The 12,134-nt window shown below is 21.7% G+C and overlaps 1 long non-coding RNA gene across 1 annotated transcript; it reads left to right on the top strand.

Moving 5' to 3' along the window:
- The first annotated feature begins 8,502 nt into the window (after positions 1 to 8,502).
- LOC143378080 (uncharacterized) lies at positions 8,503 to 9,873 on the top strand. The gene is made up of 2 exons (XR_013087491.1): positions 8,503 to 8,587; positions 8,894 to 9,873. It is a non-coding gene; the product is annotated as an uncharacterized LOC143378080 (long non-coding RNA).
- Positions 9,874 to 12,134: the final 2,261 nt, after the last annotated feature.

Here is a 12,134-nt window from a genome sequence, read left to right on the forward strand (position 1 = left end):
AAAAGAGGTAAATAAATAGAGAAAAAATAGGTAAATAAATAGAGAAAAAATAGGTAAATAAATTAGAGAAAAATATAGGCAAACAAATAGAGAAAAATAGGTAATGAAGTAGAGAAAACAAAGGAGGTAAATAAATAGAGAAAATGGGCAAATAAATAGAGAAAAATAGGTAAATAAATAGAGAAAAAATAGGAAAGTAAATTAGAGAAAAAAGTAGGTAAATAAATAGGGAACAAATAGGTAATGAAGTAGAGAAAACAAAGGAGGTAAATAAATAGAAAAAAAAATTGTTAAATAAATAGAGAAAGAATAGGTAAATAAACTAGGGAAAAATAGGCGTATAAATAGAGAAAAATAGCTAAATAAATAAAAAAAAAGGTAAATAGAAAAAATAGGTAAATAAATTAGAGGAAAAAATAGGTAAATAAATTAGAGAAAAATATATGCAAACAAATACAGAAAAATAGGTAATGAAGTAGAGAAAACAAAGGAGGTAAATAAATAGAGAAAAAAATTGTTAAATAAATAGAGAAAGAATAGGTAAATAAACTAGAGAAAAAATAGGCGTATAAATAGAGAAAAATAGCTAAATAAATCAAAGAAAAAAAGGTAAATAGAAAAAATAGGTAAATAAATTAGAGAAAAAAATACGTAAATAACTAGAGAAAAAATAGGTAAGTAAATAGAGAAAACAGAAGAGGTAAATAAATAGAGAAAAATGTAGGTAAATATATAGAGAAAAATAGGTAAATAATTATAGAAAAAATAGGTAAATGAATTAGAGAAAAATATAGGCAAATAAATAGAGATAATAGGTAATGAAGTAGAGAAAACAAAGGAGGTAAATACATAGAGAAAATAGGTAAACACATGAGAGAAAAAAATAGGTAAATAAATAGAGAAAAGAAAAGAGGTAAATAAGTAGAGAAAATGGGTAAATTAATAGAGAAAAAAATAGGTAAATAAACAGAGAAAGAATAGGTAAATAAATAGAGAAAAAAGAGGTAAATAAAGAGAGAAAAATAGGTAATTACCTAGAGAAAACAAATGAGGTAAGTAAATAGAGAAAAATAGGTAAATAAATAGAGAAAAAATAGGTAAATAATTTAGTGAAAAAAGAGTTAAATATATTTGAGAAAAAAATATGTAAATAAATACAGAATAAAAAAGGAAAATAAATAGCGAAAATTTAGGTAAATAAATAGAGAAAATACGTGAATAAATTAGAGAAAAAGTAGGTAAATAAATTAGAGAAAAAATATGTCAATAATTTAGAGAAAAAAATACGTAAATAAAGAGAGAAAAAATGGGTAAATAAATAGAGAAAACAAAAGAGGTAAATAAAGAGAGAAAAAAATGTTTAAATAATTAGAGAACAATAGGTAAATAGGTACACTAGAGAAAAAATATGTGTATAAATAGAGAAAAATAGCTAAATAAATCAAAGATAAATAGGTAAATAGAAAAAATAGGTAAATAAATTACAGGAAAAAATAGGTAAATAAACAGAGAAGAAAGGTAAATAAATGAGAGAAAAAATAGGTAAATTACTAGAGAAAAAATAGTAAGTAAATAGAGAAAACGAAAGAGGTAAATAAATAGGGAAACATGGGTAAATTACTAGAGAGAAAAATAGGTAAATAAATTAGAGAACAATATAGGCAAATAAATAGAGAAAAATAGGTAATGAAGTAGAGAAAACAAAGGAGGTAAATAAATAGAGAAAATAGGTAAATAAATTACAGAAAAAATGTGTAAATAAATTAGGGGAAAAAATACGTAAATAACTAGAGAAAAAATACGTAAGTAAATAGAGAAAACAAAAGAGGTAAACAAATAGAGAAAAATAGGAAAATAAATAGAGAAAAATAGGAAAATAAATTAGAGAAAAAAGTAGGTAAATAAATAGGGAACAAATAGGTAATGAAGTAGAGAAAACAAAGGAGGTAAATAAATAGAGAAAAAAATTGTTAAATAAATAGAGAAAGAATAGGTAAATAAACTAGAGAAAAAATAGGCGTATAAATAGAGAAAAATAGCTAAATAAATCAAAGAAAAAAAGGTAAATAGAAAAAATAGGTAAATAAATTAGAGGAAAAAATATGTAAATAAACAGTGAAAAATAGGTAAATAAATGAGAGAAAAAGTATGTAAATAAATTAGAGGAAAAAATACGTAAATAACTAGAGAAAAAAAATACGTAAATATCTAGTGAAAAAATTACGTAAATAACTAGAGAAAAAAATACGTAAATAACTAGAGAAAAAAATACTTAAATAACTAGAGAAAAAAATACTTAAATAACTAGAGAAACAATAGGTAAGTAAATAGAGAAAAAAGAGGTAAATAAAGAGAGAAAAATAGGTAATTAACTAGAGAAAACAAATGAGGTAAATAAATAGAGAAAAATAGGTAAATAAATAAAGAAAAAATAGGTAAATAGGTAAACTAGAGAAAAAATATGTGTATAAATAGAGAAAAATAGCTAAATAAATCAAAGAAAAAAAGGTAAATAGAAAAAATAGGTAAATAAATTAGAGGAATAAGTAGGTAAATAAACAGAGAAAAAAGGTAAATAAATGAGAGAAAAAATAGGTAAATTACTAGAGAAAAAATAGTGAGTAAATAGAGAAAACAAAAGAGGTAAACAAATAGAGAAAAATAGGTAAATAAATAGAGAAAAAATAGGTAAATAAATTAGAGAAAAATATAGGCAAATAAATAGAGAAAAATAGGTAATGAAGTAGAGAAAACAAAGGAGGTAAATAAATAGAGAAAATAGGTAAATAAATTAGAGAAAAAATGTGTAAATAAATTAGAGAAAAAAATACGTAAATAACTAGAGAAAAAATAGGTAAATAAATAGAGAAAACAAAAGAGGTAAATAAATAGAGAAAAATATAGGCAAATAAATAGAGAAAAATATAGGTAAATAAATAGAGAAAAATAGGTAAATAAATTACAGGAAAAAATAGGTAAATAAACAGAGAAAAAATAGGTAAATAAATAGAGAAAAAATAGGTAAATTACTAGAGAAAAAATAGTAAGTAAATAGAGAAAACAAAAGAGGTAAATAAATAGGAAAACATGGGTAAATTACTAGAGAAAAAAATAGGTAAATAAATTAGAGAAAAATATAGGAAAATAAATAGAGAAAAATAGGTAATGAAGAAGAGAAAACAAAGGAGGTAAATAGAGAAAATAGGTAAGTAAATTACAGAAAAAATATGTAAATAAATTAGAGTAAAAAATACGTAAATAACTAGAGAAAAATAGGTAAATAAATAGAGAAAACAAAAGAGGTAAATAAATAGAGAAAAAGTAGGTAAATAGATAGAGAAAAAATAGGTTAATAAATTAGAGGAAAAAATAGGTAAATAAACAGAGAAAAAATAGGCAAATAAATGAGAGAGGAAAATGGGTAAATAAACAGAGTAAAAATAGGAAAATAAATGAGAGAGAAAAATAGGCAAATTACTATAGAAAAAATAGGTATGTAAATAGAGAAAACAAAAGAGGTAAACAAATAGAGAAAAATAGGTAATTAAATAGAGAAAAAATAGGTAAATAAATTAGAGAAAAATATAGGCAAATAAATAGAGAAAAATAGGTAATGAAGTGGAGAAAACAAAGGAGGTAAATAAATAGAGAAAATAGGTAAGTAAATTAGAGAAAAAATATGTAAATTAATTAGAGAAAAAAATACGTAAATAGCTAGAGAAAAAATAGGTAAATAAATAGAGAAAACAGAAGAGGTAAATAAATAGAGAAAAATAGGTAAATAAATAGAGAAAACAAAAGTAGTAAACAAATAGAGAAAAATAGGAAAATAAATAGAGAAATAGGAAAATAAATTAGAGAAAAAAGTAGGTAAATAAATAGGGAACAAATAGGTAATGAAGTAGAGAAAACAAAGGAGGTAAATAAATAGAGAAAAAAATTGTTAAATAAATAGAGAAAGAATAGGTAAATAAACTAGAGAAAAAATAGGCGTATAAATAGAGAAAAATAGCTAAATAAATCAAAGAAAAAAAGGTAAATAGAAAAAATAGGTAAATAAATTAGAGGAAAAAATATGTAAATAAACAGTGAAAAATAGGAAAATAAATGAGAGAAAAAGTATGTAAATAAATTAGAGGAAAAAATACGTAAATAACTAGAGAAAAAAAATACGTAAATATCTAGTGAAAAAATTACGTAAATAACTAGAGAAAAAAATACGTAAATATCTAGAGAAAAAAATACTTAAATAACTAGAGAAAAAAATACTTAAATAACTAGAGAAACAATAGGTAAGTAAATAGAGAAAAAAGAGGTAAATAAAGAGAGAAAAATAGGTAATTAACTAGAGAAAACAAATGAGGTAAATAAATAGAGAAAAATAGGTAAATAAATAAAGAAAAAATAGGTAAATAGGTAAACTAGAGAAAAAATATGTGTATAAATAGAGAAAAATAGCTAAATAAATCAAAGAAAAAAAGGTAAATAGAAAAAATAGGTAAATAAATTAGAGGAATAAGTAGGTAAATAAACAGAGAAAAAAGGTAAATAAATGAGAGAAAAAATAGGTAAATTACTAGAGAAAAAATAGTGAGTAAATAGAGAAAACAAAAGAGGTAAACAAATAGAGAAAAATAGGTAAATAAATAGAGAAAATATAGGTAAATAAATTAGAGAAAAATATAGGCAAATAAATAGAGAAAAATAGGTAATGAAGTAGAGAAAACAAAGGAGGTAAATAAATAGAGAAAATAGGTAAATAAATTAGAGAAAAAATGTGTAAATAAATTAGAGAAAAAAATACGTAAATAACTAGAGAAAAAATAGGTAAATAAATAGAGAAAACAAAAGAGGTAAATAAATAGAGAAAAATATAGGCAAATAAATAGAGAAAAATATAGGTAAATAAATAGAGAAAAATAGGTAAATAAATTACAGGAAAAAATAGGTAAATAAACAGAGAAAAAATAGGTAAATACATAGAGAAAAAATAGGTAAATTACTAGAGAAAAATAGTAAGTAAATAGAGAAAACAAAAGAGGTAAATAAATAGGGAAACATGGGTAAATTACTAGAGAAAAAAATAGGTAAATAAATTAGAGAAAAATATAGGTAAATAAATAGAGAAAAATAGGTAATGAAGAAGAGAAAACAATGGAGGTAAATAGAGAAAATAGGTAAGTAAATTACAGAAAAAATATGTAAATAAATTAGAGAAAAAAATACGTAAATAACTAGAGAAAAATAGGCAAATAAATAGAGAAAACAAAAGAAGTAAATAAATAGAGAAAAAGTAGGTAAATAGATAGAGAAAAAATAGGTTAATAAATTAGAGGAAAAAATAGGTAAATAAACAGAGAAAAAATAGGCAAATAAATGAGAGAGGAAAATAGGTAAATAAACAGAGTAAAAATACGAAAATAAATGAGAGAGAAAAATAGGCAAATTACTATAGAAAAAATAGGTATGTAAATAGAGAAAACAAAAGAGGTAAACAAATAGAGAAAAATAGGTAATTAAATAGAGAAAAAATAGGTAAATAAATTAGAGAAAAATATAGGCAAATAAATAGAGAAAAATAGGTAATGAAGTAGAGAAAACAAAGGAGGTAAATAAATAGAGAAAATAGGTAAGTAAATAGAGAAAAATAGGTAAATAAATTAGAGGCATAAATAGGTAAATAAACAGAGAAAAAGTAGGTAAATAAATAGGGAACAAATAGGTTATGAAGTAGAGAAAACAAAGGAGGTAAATAAATAGAAAAGAAATTGTTAAATAAATAGAGAAAGAATAGGTATATAAACTAGGGAAAAAATAGGCGTATAAATAGAGAAAAATAGCTAAATAAATCAAAGAAAAAAAGGTAAGTAGAAAAAATAGGTAAATAAATTAGAGAAAAAAATAGGTAAATAAATTAGAGAAAAATATAGGCAAATAAATAGAGAAAAATAGGTAATAAAGTAGAGAAAACAAAGGAGGTAAATAAATAGAGAAAATAGGTAAATAAATTACAGAAAAAATGTGTAAATAAATTAGAGGAAAAAATACGTAAATAACTAGAGAAAAAATAGGTAAATAAATAGAGAAAACAAAGGAGGTAAATAAATAGAGAAAAATATAGGTAAATATATAGAGAAAAATAGGTAAATAAATTAAAGGAAAAATAGGTAAATAAACAGAGAAAAAATAGGTAAATATATAAGAGAGAAAAACAGGTAAATTACTAGAGAAATAATAGGTAAGTATATAGAGAAAACAAAAGAGGTAAGCAAATAGAGAAAAATAGGTAAATAAATAGAGAAAACAAAAGAGGTAAATAAATAGAGAAAAAATAGGTAAATAAACTAGAGAAAAAATAGGCGTATAAATAGAGAAAAATAGCTAAATAAATCAAAGAAAAAAAGGTAAATAGAATAAATAGGTAAATAAATTAGAGGATAAAATAGGTAAATAAACAGAGTAAAAATAGGAAAATAAATGAGAGAGAAAAATAGGTAAATTACTAGAGAAAAAATAGGTAAGTAAATGGAGAAAACAAAAGAGGTAAACAAATAGAGAAAAATAGGTAAATAAATAGAGAAAAAATTGGTAAATAAATTAGAGAAAAATATAGGCAAATAAATAGAGAAAAATAGGTAATGAAGTAGAGAAAACAATGGAGGTAAATAAATAGAGAAAATAGGTAAATAAATTACAGAAAAAATATGTAAATAAATTAGAGAAGAAAATACGTAAATAACTAGAGAAAAATAGGTAAATAAATAGAGAAAACAAAAGAGGTAAATAAATAGAGAAAAATAGGTAAATAAATAGAGAAAAAATAGGTAAATAAATTAGAGGAAAGAATAGGTAAATAAACAGAGAAAAAATAGGTAAATAAATGTGAGAGAAAAATAGGTAAATTACTAGAGAAAAATAGGTAAGTATATAGTGAAAACAAAAGAAATAAACAAATAGAGAAAAATAGGTAAATAAATAGAGAAAAATATAGGCAAATAAATTTGAATAATAGGTAATGAAGTAAAGAAAACATAGGAGGTAAATAAATAGAGAAAATAGGTAAATAAATAGAGAAAAATATAGGTAAATAAATAGAGAAAAATAGGTAAATAAATGAGAGGAAAAATGTGTAAATAAATTAGAGAAAAAAATACGTAAATAACTAGAGAAAAATAGGTAAATAAATAGAGAAAACAAAAGAGGTAAATAAATAGAGAAAAATAGGTAAATAAATAGAGAAAAAATAGGTAAATACATTAGAGAAAAATATAGGCAAATAAATTTGAAAAATAGGTAATGAAGTAGAGAAAACAAAGGAGGTAAATAAATAGAGAAAATAGGTAAATAAATTAGAGAAAAAATGTGTAAATAAATTAGAGAAAAAAATACGTAAATAACTAGAGAAAAAATAGGTAAATAAATAGAGAAAACAAAAGAGGTAAATAAATAGAGAAAAAATAGGTAAATAAATAGAGAAAAAATAGGTAAATAAATTAGAGGAAAAAATAGGTAAATAAACTAGAGAAAAAATAGGTGTATAAATAGAGAAATATAGCTAAATAATTCAAACAAAAAAAGGTAAATAGAAAAAATAGGTAAATAAATTAGAGGAAATAATATGAAAATAAACAGAGAAAAATATAGGTAAATAAATAGAGAAAATAGGTAAATAAATTAGAGGAAAAATGTGTAAATAAATTAGAGAAAAAAATACGTAAATAACTAGAGAAAAATAGGTAGATAAATAGAGAAAACAAAAGAGGTAAATAAATAGAGAAAAATAGGTAAATAAATAGAGAAAAAATAGGTAAATATATAAGAGAGAAAAACAGGTAAATTACTAGGGAAAAAATAGGTTAGTATATAGAGAAAACAAAAGAGGTAAACAAATAGAGAAAATAGATAAATAAATAGAGAAAAAATAGGTAAATAAATTAGGGGAAAAAAGTAGGTAAATAAATTAGGGGAAAAAATAGGTAAATAAACAGAGAAAAAATAGGTAAATATATAAGAGAGAAAAACAGGTAAATTACTAGAGAAAAAATAGGTAAGTATATAGAGGAAACAAAAGAGGTAAGCAAATAGAGAAAAATAGGTAAATAAATAGAGAAAACAAAAGAGGTAAATAAATAGAGAAAACAAAAGAGGTAAATAAATAGAGAAAAAATAGGTAAATAAACTAGAGAAAAATAGGCGTATAAATATAGAAAAATAGCTAAATAAATCAAAGAAAAAAAGGTAAATAGGATAAATAGGTAAATAAATTAGAGGAAAAAATAGGTAAATAAACAGAGTAAAAATAGGAAAATAAATGAGAGAGAAAAATAGGTAAATTACTAGAGAAAAAATAGGTAAGTAAACAGCGAAAACAAAAGAGGTAAACAAATAGAGAAAAATAGGTAAATAAATAGAGAAAAAATAGGTAAATAAATTAGAGAAAAATATAGGCAAATAAATTTGAAAAATACGTAATGAAGTAGAGAAAACAAAGGAGGTAAATAAATAGAGAAAATAGGTAAATAAATTAGAGAAAAAATGTGTAAATAAATTAGAGAAAAAAATACGTAAATAACTAGAGAAAAAATAGGTAAATAAATAGAGAAAACAAAAGAGGTAAATAAATAGAGAAAAATAGGTAAATAAATAGAGAAAAAATAGGTAAATAAATTAGAGGAAGAAATAGGTAAATAAACAGAGAAAAAATAGGTAAATAAATGTGAGAGAAAAATAGGTAAATTACTAGAGAAAAATAGGTAAGTATATAGAGAAAACAAAAGAAATAAACAAATAGAGAAAAATAGGTAAATAAATAGAGAAAAATATAGGCAAATAAATTTGAAAAATAGGTAATGAGGTAAAGAAAACATAGGAGGTAAATAAATAGAAAAAATAGGTAAATAAATAGAGAAAACAAAAGAGGTAAATAAATAGAGAAAAAATAGGTAAATAAATAGAGAAAAAATAGGTAAATAAATTAGAGGAAAAAATAGGTAAATAAACTAGAGAAAAAATAGGTGTATAAATAGAGAAATATAGCTAAATAATTCAAACAAAAAAAGGTAAATAGAAAAAATAGGTAAATAAATTAGAGGAAATAATATGAAAATAAACAGAGAAAAATATAGGTAAATAAATAGAGAAAAATAGGTAAATAAATTAGAGGAAAAATGTGTAAATAAATTAGAGAAAAAAATACGTAAATAACTAGAGAAAAAATAGGTAGATAAATAGAGAAAACAAAAGAGGTAAATAAATAGAGAAAAAATAGGTAAATATATAAGAGAGAAAAACAGGTAAATTACTAGGGAAAAAATAGGTTAGTATATAGAGAAAACAAAAGAGGTAAACAAATAGAGAAAAATAGATAAATAAATAGAGAAAAAATAGGTAAATAAATTAGGGGAAAAAATAGGTAAATAAACAGAGAAAAATAGGTAAATATATAAGAGAGAAAAACAGGTAAATTACTAGAGAAAAAATAGATAAGTATATAGAGAAAACAAAAGAGGTAAGCAAATAGAGAAAAATAGGTAAATAAATAGAGAAAACAAAAGCGGTAAATAAATAGAGAAAACAAAAGAGGTAAATAAATAGAGAAAAAATAGGTAAATAAACTAGAGAAAAATAGGCGTATAAATAGAGAAAAATAGCTAAATAAATCAAAGAAAAAAAGGTAAATAGGATAAATAGGTAAATAAATTAGAGGAAAAAATAGGTAAATAAACAGAGTAAAAATAGGAAAATAAATGAGAGAGAAAAATAGGTAAATTACTAGAGAAAAAATAGGTAAGTAAATGGAGAAAACAAAAGAGGTAAACAAATAGAGAAAATGGGCAAATAAATAGAGAAAATGGGCAAATAAATAGAGAAAAATATAGGTAAATAAATAGAGAAAAATAGGTAAATAAATTAGAGGAAAAATGTGTAAATAAATTAGAGAAAAAAATACGTAATTAACTAGAGAAAAAATAAGTAAATAAATAGAGAAAACAAAAGAGGTAAATAAATAGAGAAAAAATAGGTAAATAAATAGAGAAAAATAGGTAAATAAATTAGAGAAAAATATAGGCAAATAAATTTGAAAAATAGGTAAGTAAATAGAGAAAACAAAAGAGGTAAACAAATAGAGAAAAACAGGTAAATAAATAGAGAAAAATAGGTAAATAAATTAGAGAAAAAAATACGTAAATAACTAGAGAAAAAATAGGTAAATAAATTAGAGGAATACATAGGTAAATAAACAGAGAAAAAAGGTAAATAAATGAGAGAAAAAATAGGTAAGTAAACTAGAGAAAAAATAGGCGTATAAATAGAGAAAAATAGCTAAATAAATCAAAGAAAAAAAGGTAAATAGAATAAATAGGTAAATAAATTAGAGGAAAAAATAGGTAAATAAAGAGAGTAAAAAATGGAAAATAAATGAGAGAAAAATAGGTAAATTACTAGAAAAAAAATAGGTAAGTAAATAGAGAAAACAAAAGAGGTAAAAAAATAGAGAAAAATACGTAAATAAATAGAGAAAACATAGGTACATAAATTAGAGAAAAATATAGGCAAATAAATAGAGAAAAATAGGTAATGAAGTAGAGAAAACAAAGCAGGTAAATAAATAGAGAAAAAATAGGTAAATAAATAGAGAAAAAATGTGTAAATAAATTAGAGGAAGAAATACGTAAATAACTAGAGAAAAATAGGTAAATAATAGAGAAAAAAGTAGGTAAATAAATAGGGAACAAATACGTAATGAAGTAGAGAAAACAAAGGAGGTAAATAAATAGAGAAAATAGGTAAATACATGAGAGATAAAAATAGGTAAATAAATAGAGAAAAGAAAAGAGGTAAATAAATAGAGAAAATGGGCAAATAAATAGAGAAAAATATAGGTAGATAAATAGAGAAAAATAGGTAAATAAATTAGAGGAAAAATGTGTAAATAAATTAGAGAAAAAAATACGTAATTAACTAGAGAAAAAATAGGTAAATAAATAGAGAAAACAAAAGAGGTAAATAAATAGAGAAAAAATACTTAAATAAATAGAGAAAAAATAGGTAAATAAATTAGAGAAAAATATAGGCAAATAAATTTGAAAAATAGGTAAGTAAATACAGAAAACAAAAGAGGTAAACAAATAGAGAAAAAATAGGTAAATAAATAGAGAAAAAAATAGGTAAATAAATTAGAGGAAAAAATAGGTAAATAAACAGAGAAAAAATAGGTAAATATATAAGAGAGAAAAACAGGTAAATTACTAGAGAAAAAATAGGTAAGTATATAGAGAAAACGAAAGAGGTAAACAAATAGAGAAAAATAGGTAAATAAATAGAGAAAACAAAAGAGGTAAATAAATAGAGAAAAATAGGTAAATAAACTAGAGAAAAAATAGGCGTATAAATAGAGAGAAATAGCTAAATAAATCAAAGAAAAAAAGGTAAATAGAATAAATAGATAAATAAATTAGAGGAAAAAATAGGTAAATAAACAGAGTAAATATAGGAAAATAAATGAGAGAGAAAAATAGGTAAATTACTAGAGAAAAAATAGGTAAGTAAATGGAGAAAACAAAAGAGGTAAACAAATAGAGAAAATGGGCAAATAAATAGAGAAAAATATAGGTAAATAAATAGAGAAAAATAGGTAAATATATTAGAGGAAAAATGTGTAAATAAATTAGAGAAAAAAATACGTAATTAACTAGAGAAAAAAGAGGTAAATAAATAGAGAAAACATAAGAGGTAAATAAATAGAGAAAAAATTGGTAAATAAATAGAGAAAAAATAGGTAAATAAATTAGAGAAAAATATAGGCAAATAAATTTGAAAAATAGGTAAGTAAATAGAGAAAACAAAAGAGGTAAACAAATAGAGAAAAACAGGTAAATAAATAGAGAAAAATAGGTAAATAAATTAGAGAAAAAAATACGTAAATAACTAGAGAAAAAATAGGTAAATAAATAGAGAAAACAACAGAGGTAAATAAAGAGAGAAAAAAATGTTTAAATAAATAGAGAAAAAATAGGTAAATAGGTAAACTAGAGAAAAAATATGTGTATAAATAGAGAAAAATAGCTAAATAAATCAAAGAAAAAAGGTAAATAGAAAAAATAGGTAAATAAATTAGAGGAATACATAGGTAA

This window comes from Andrena cerasifolii, unplaced genomic scaffold, assembly GCF_050908995.1.
Source record: "Andrena cerasifolii isolate SP2316 unplaced genomic scaffold, iyAndCera1_principal scaffold0115, whole genome shotgun sequence".
NCBI classification, from domain to species: Eukaryota; Metazoa; Arthropoda; class Insecta; order Hymenoptera; family Andrenidae; genus Andrena; species Andrena cerasifolii.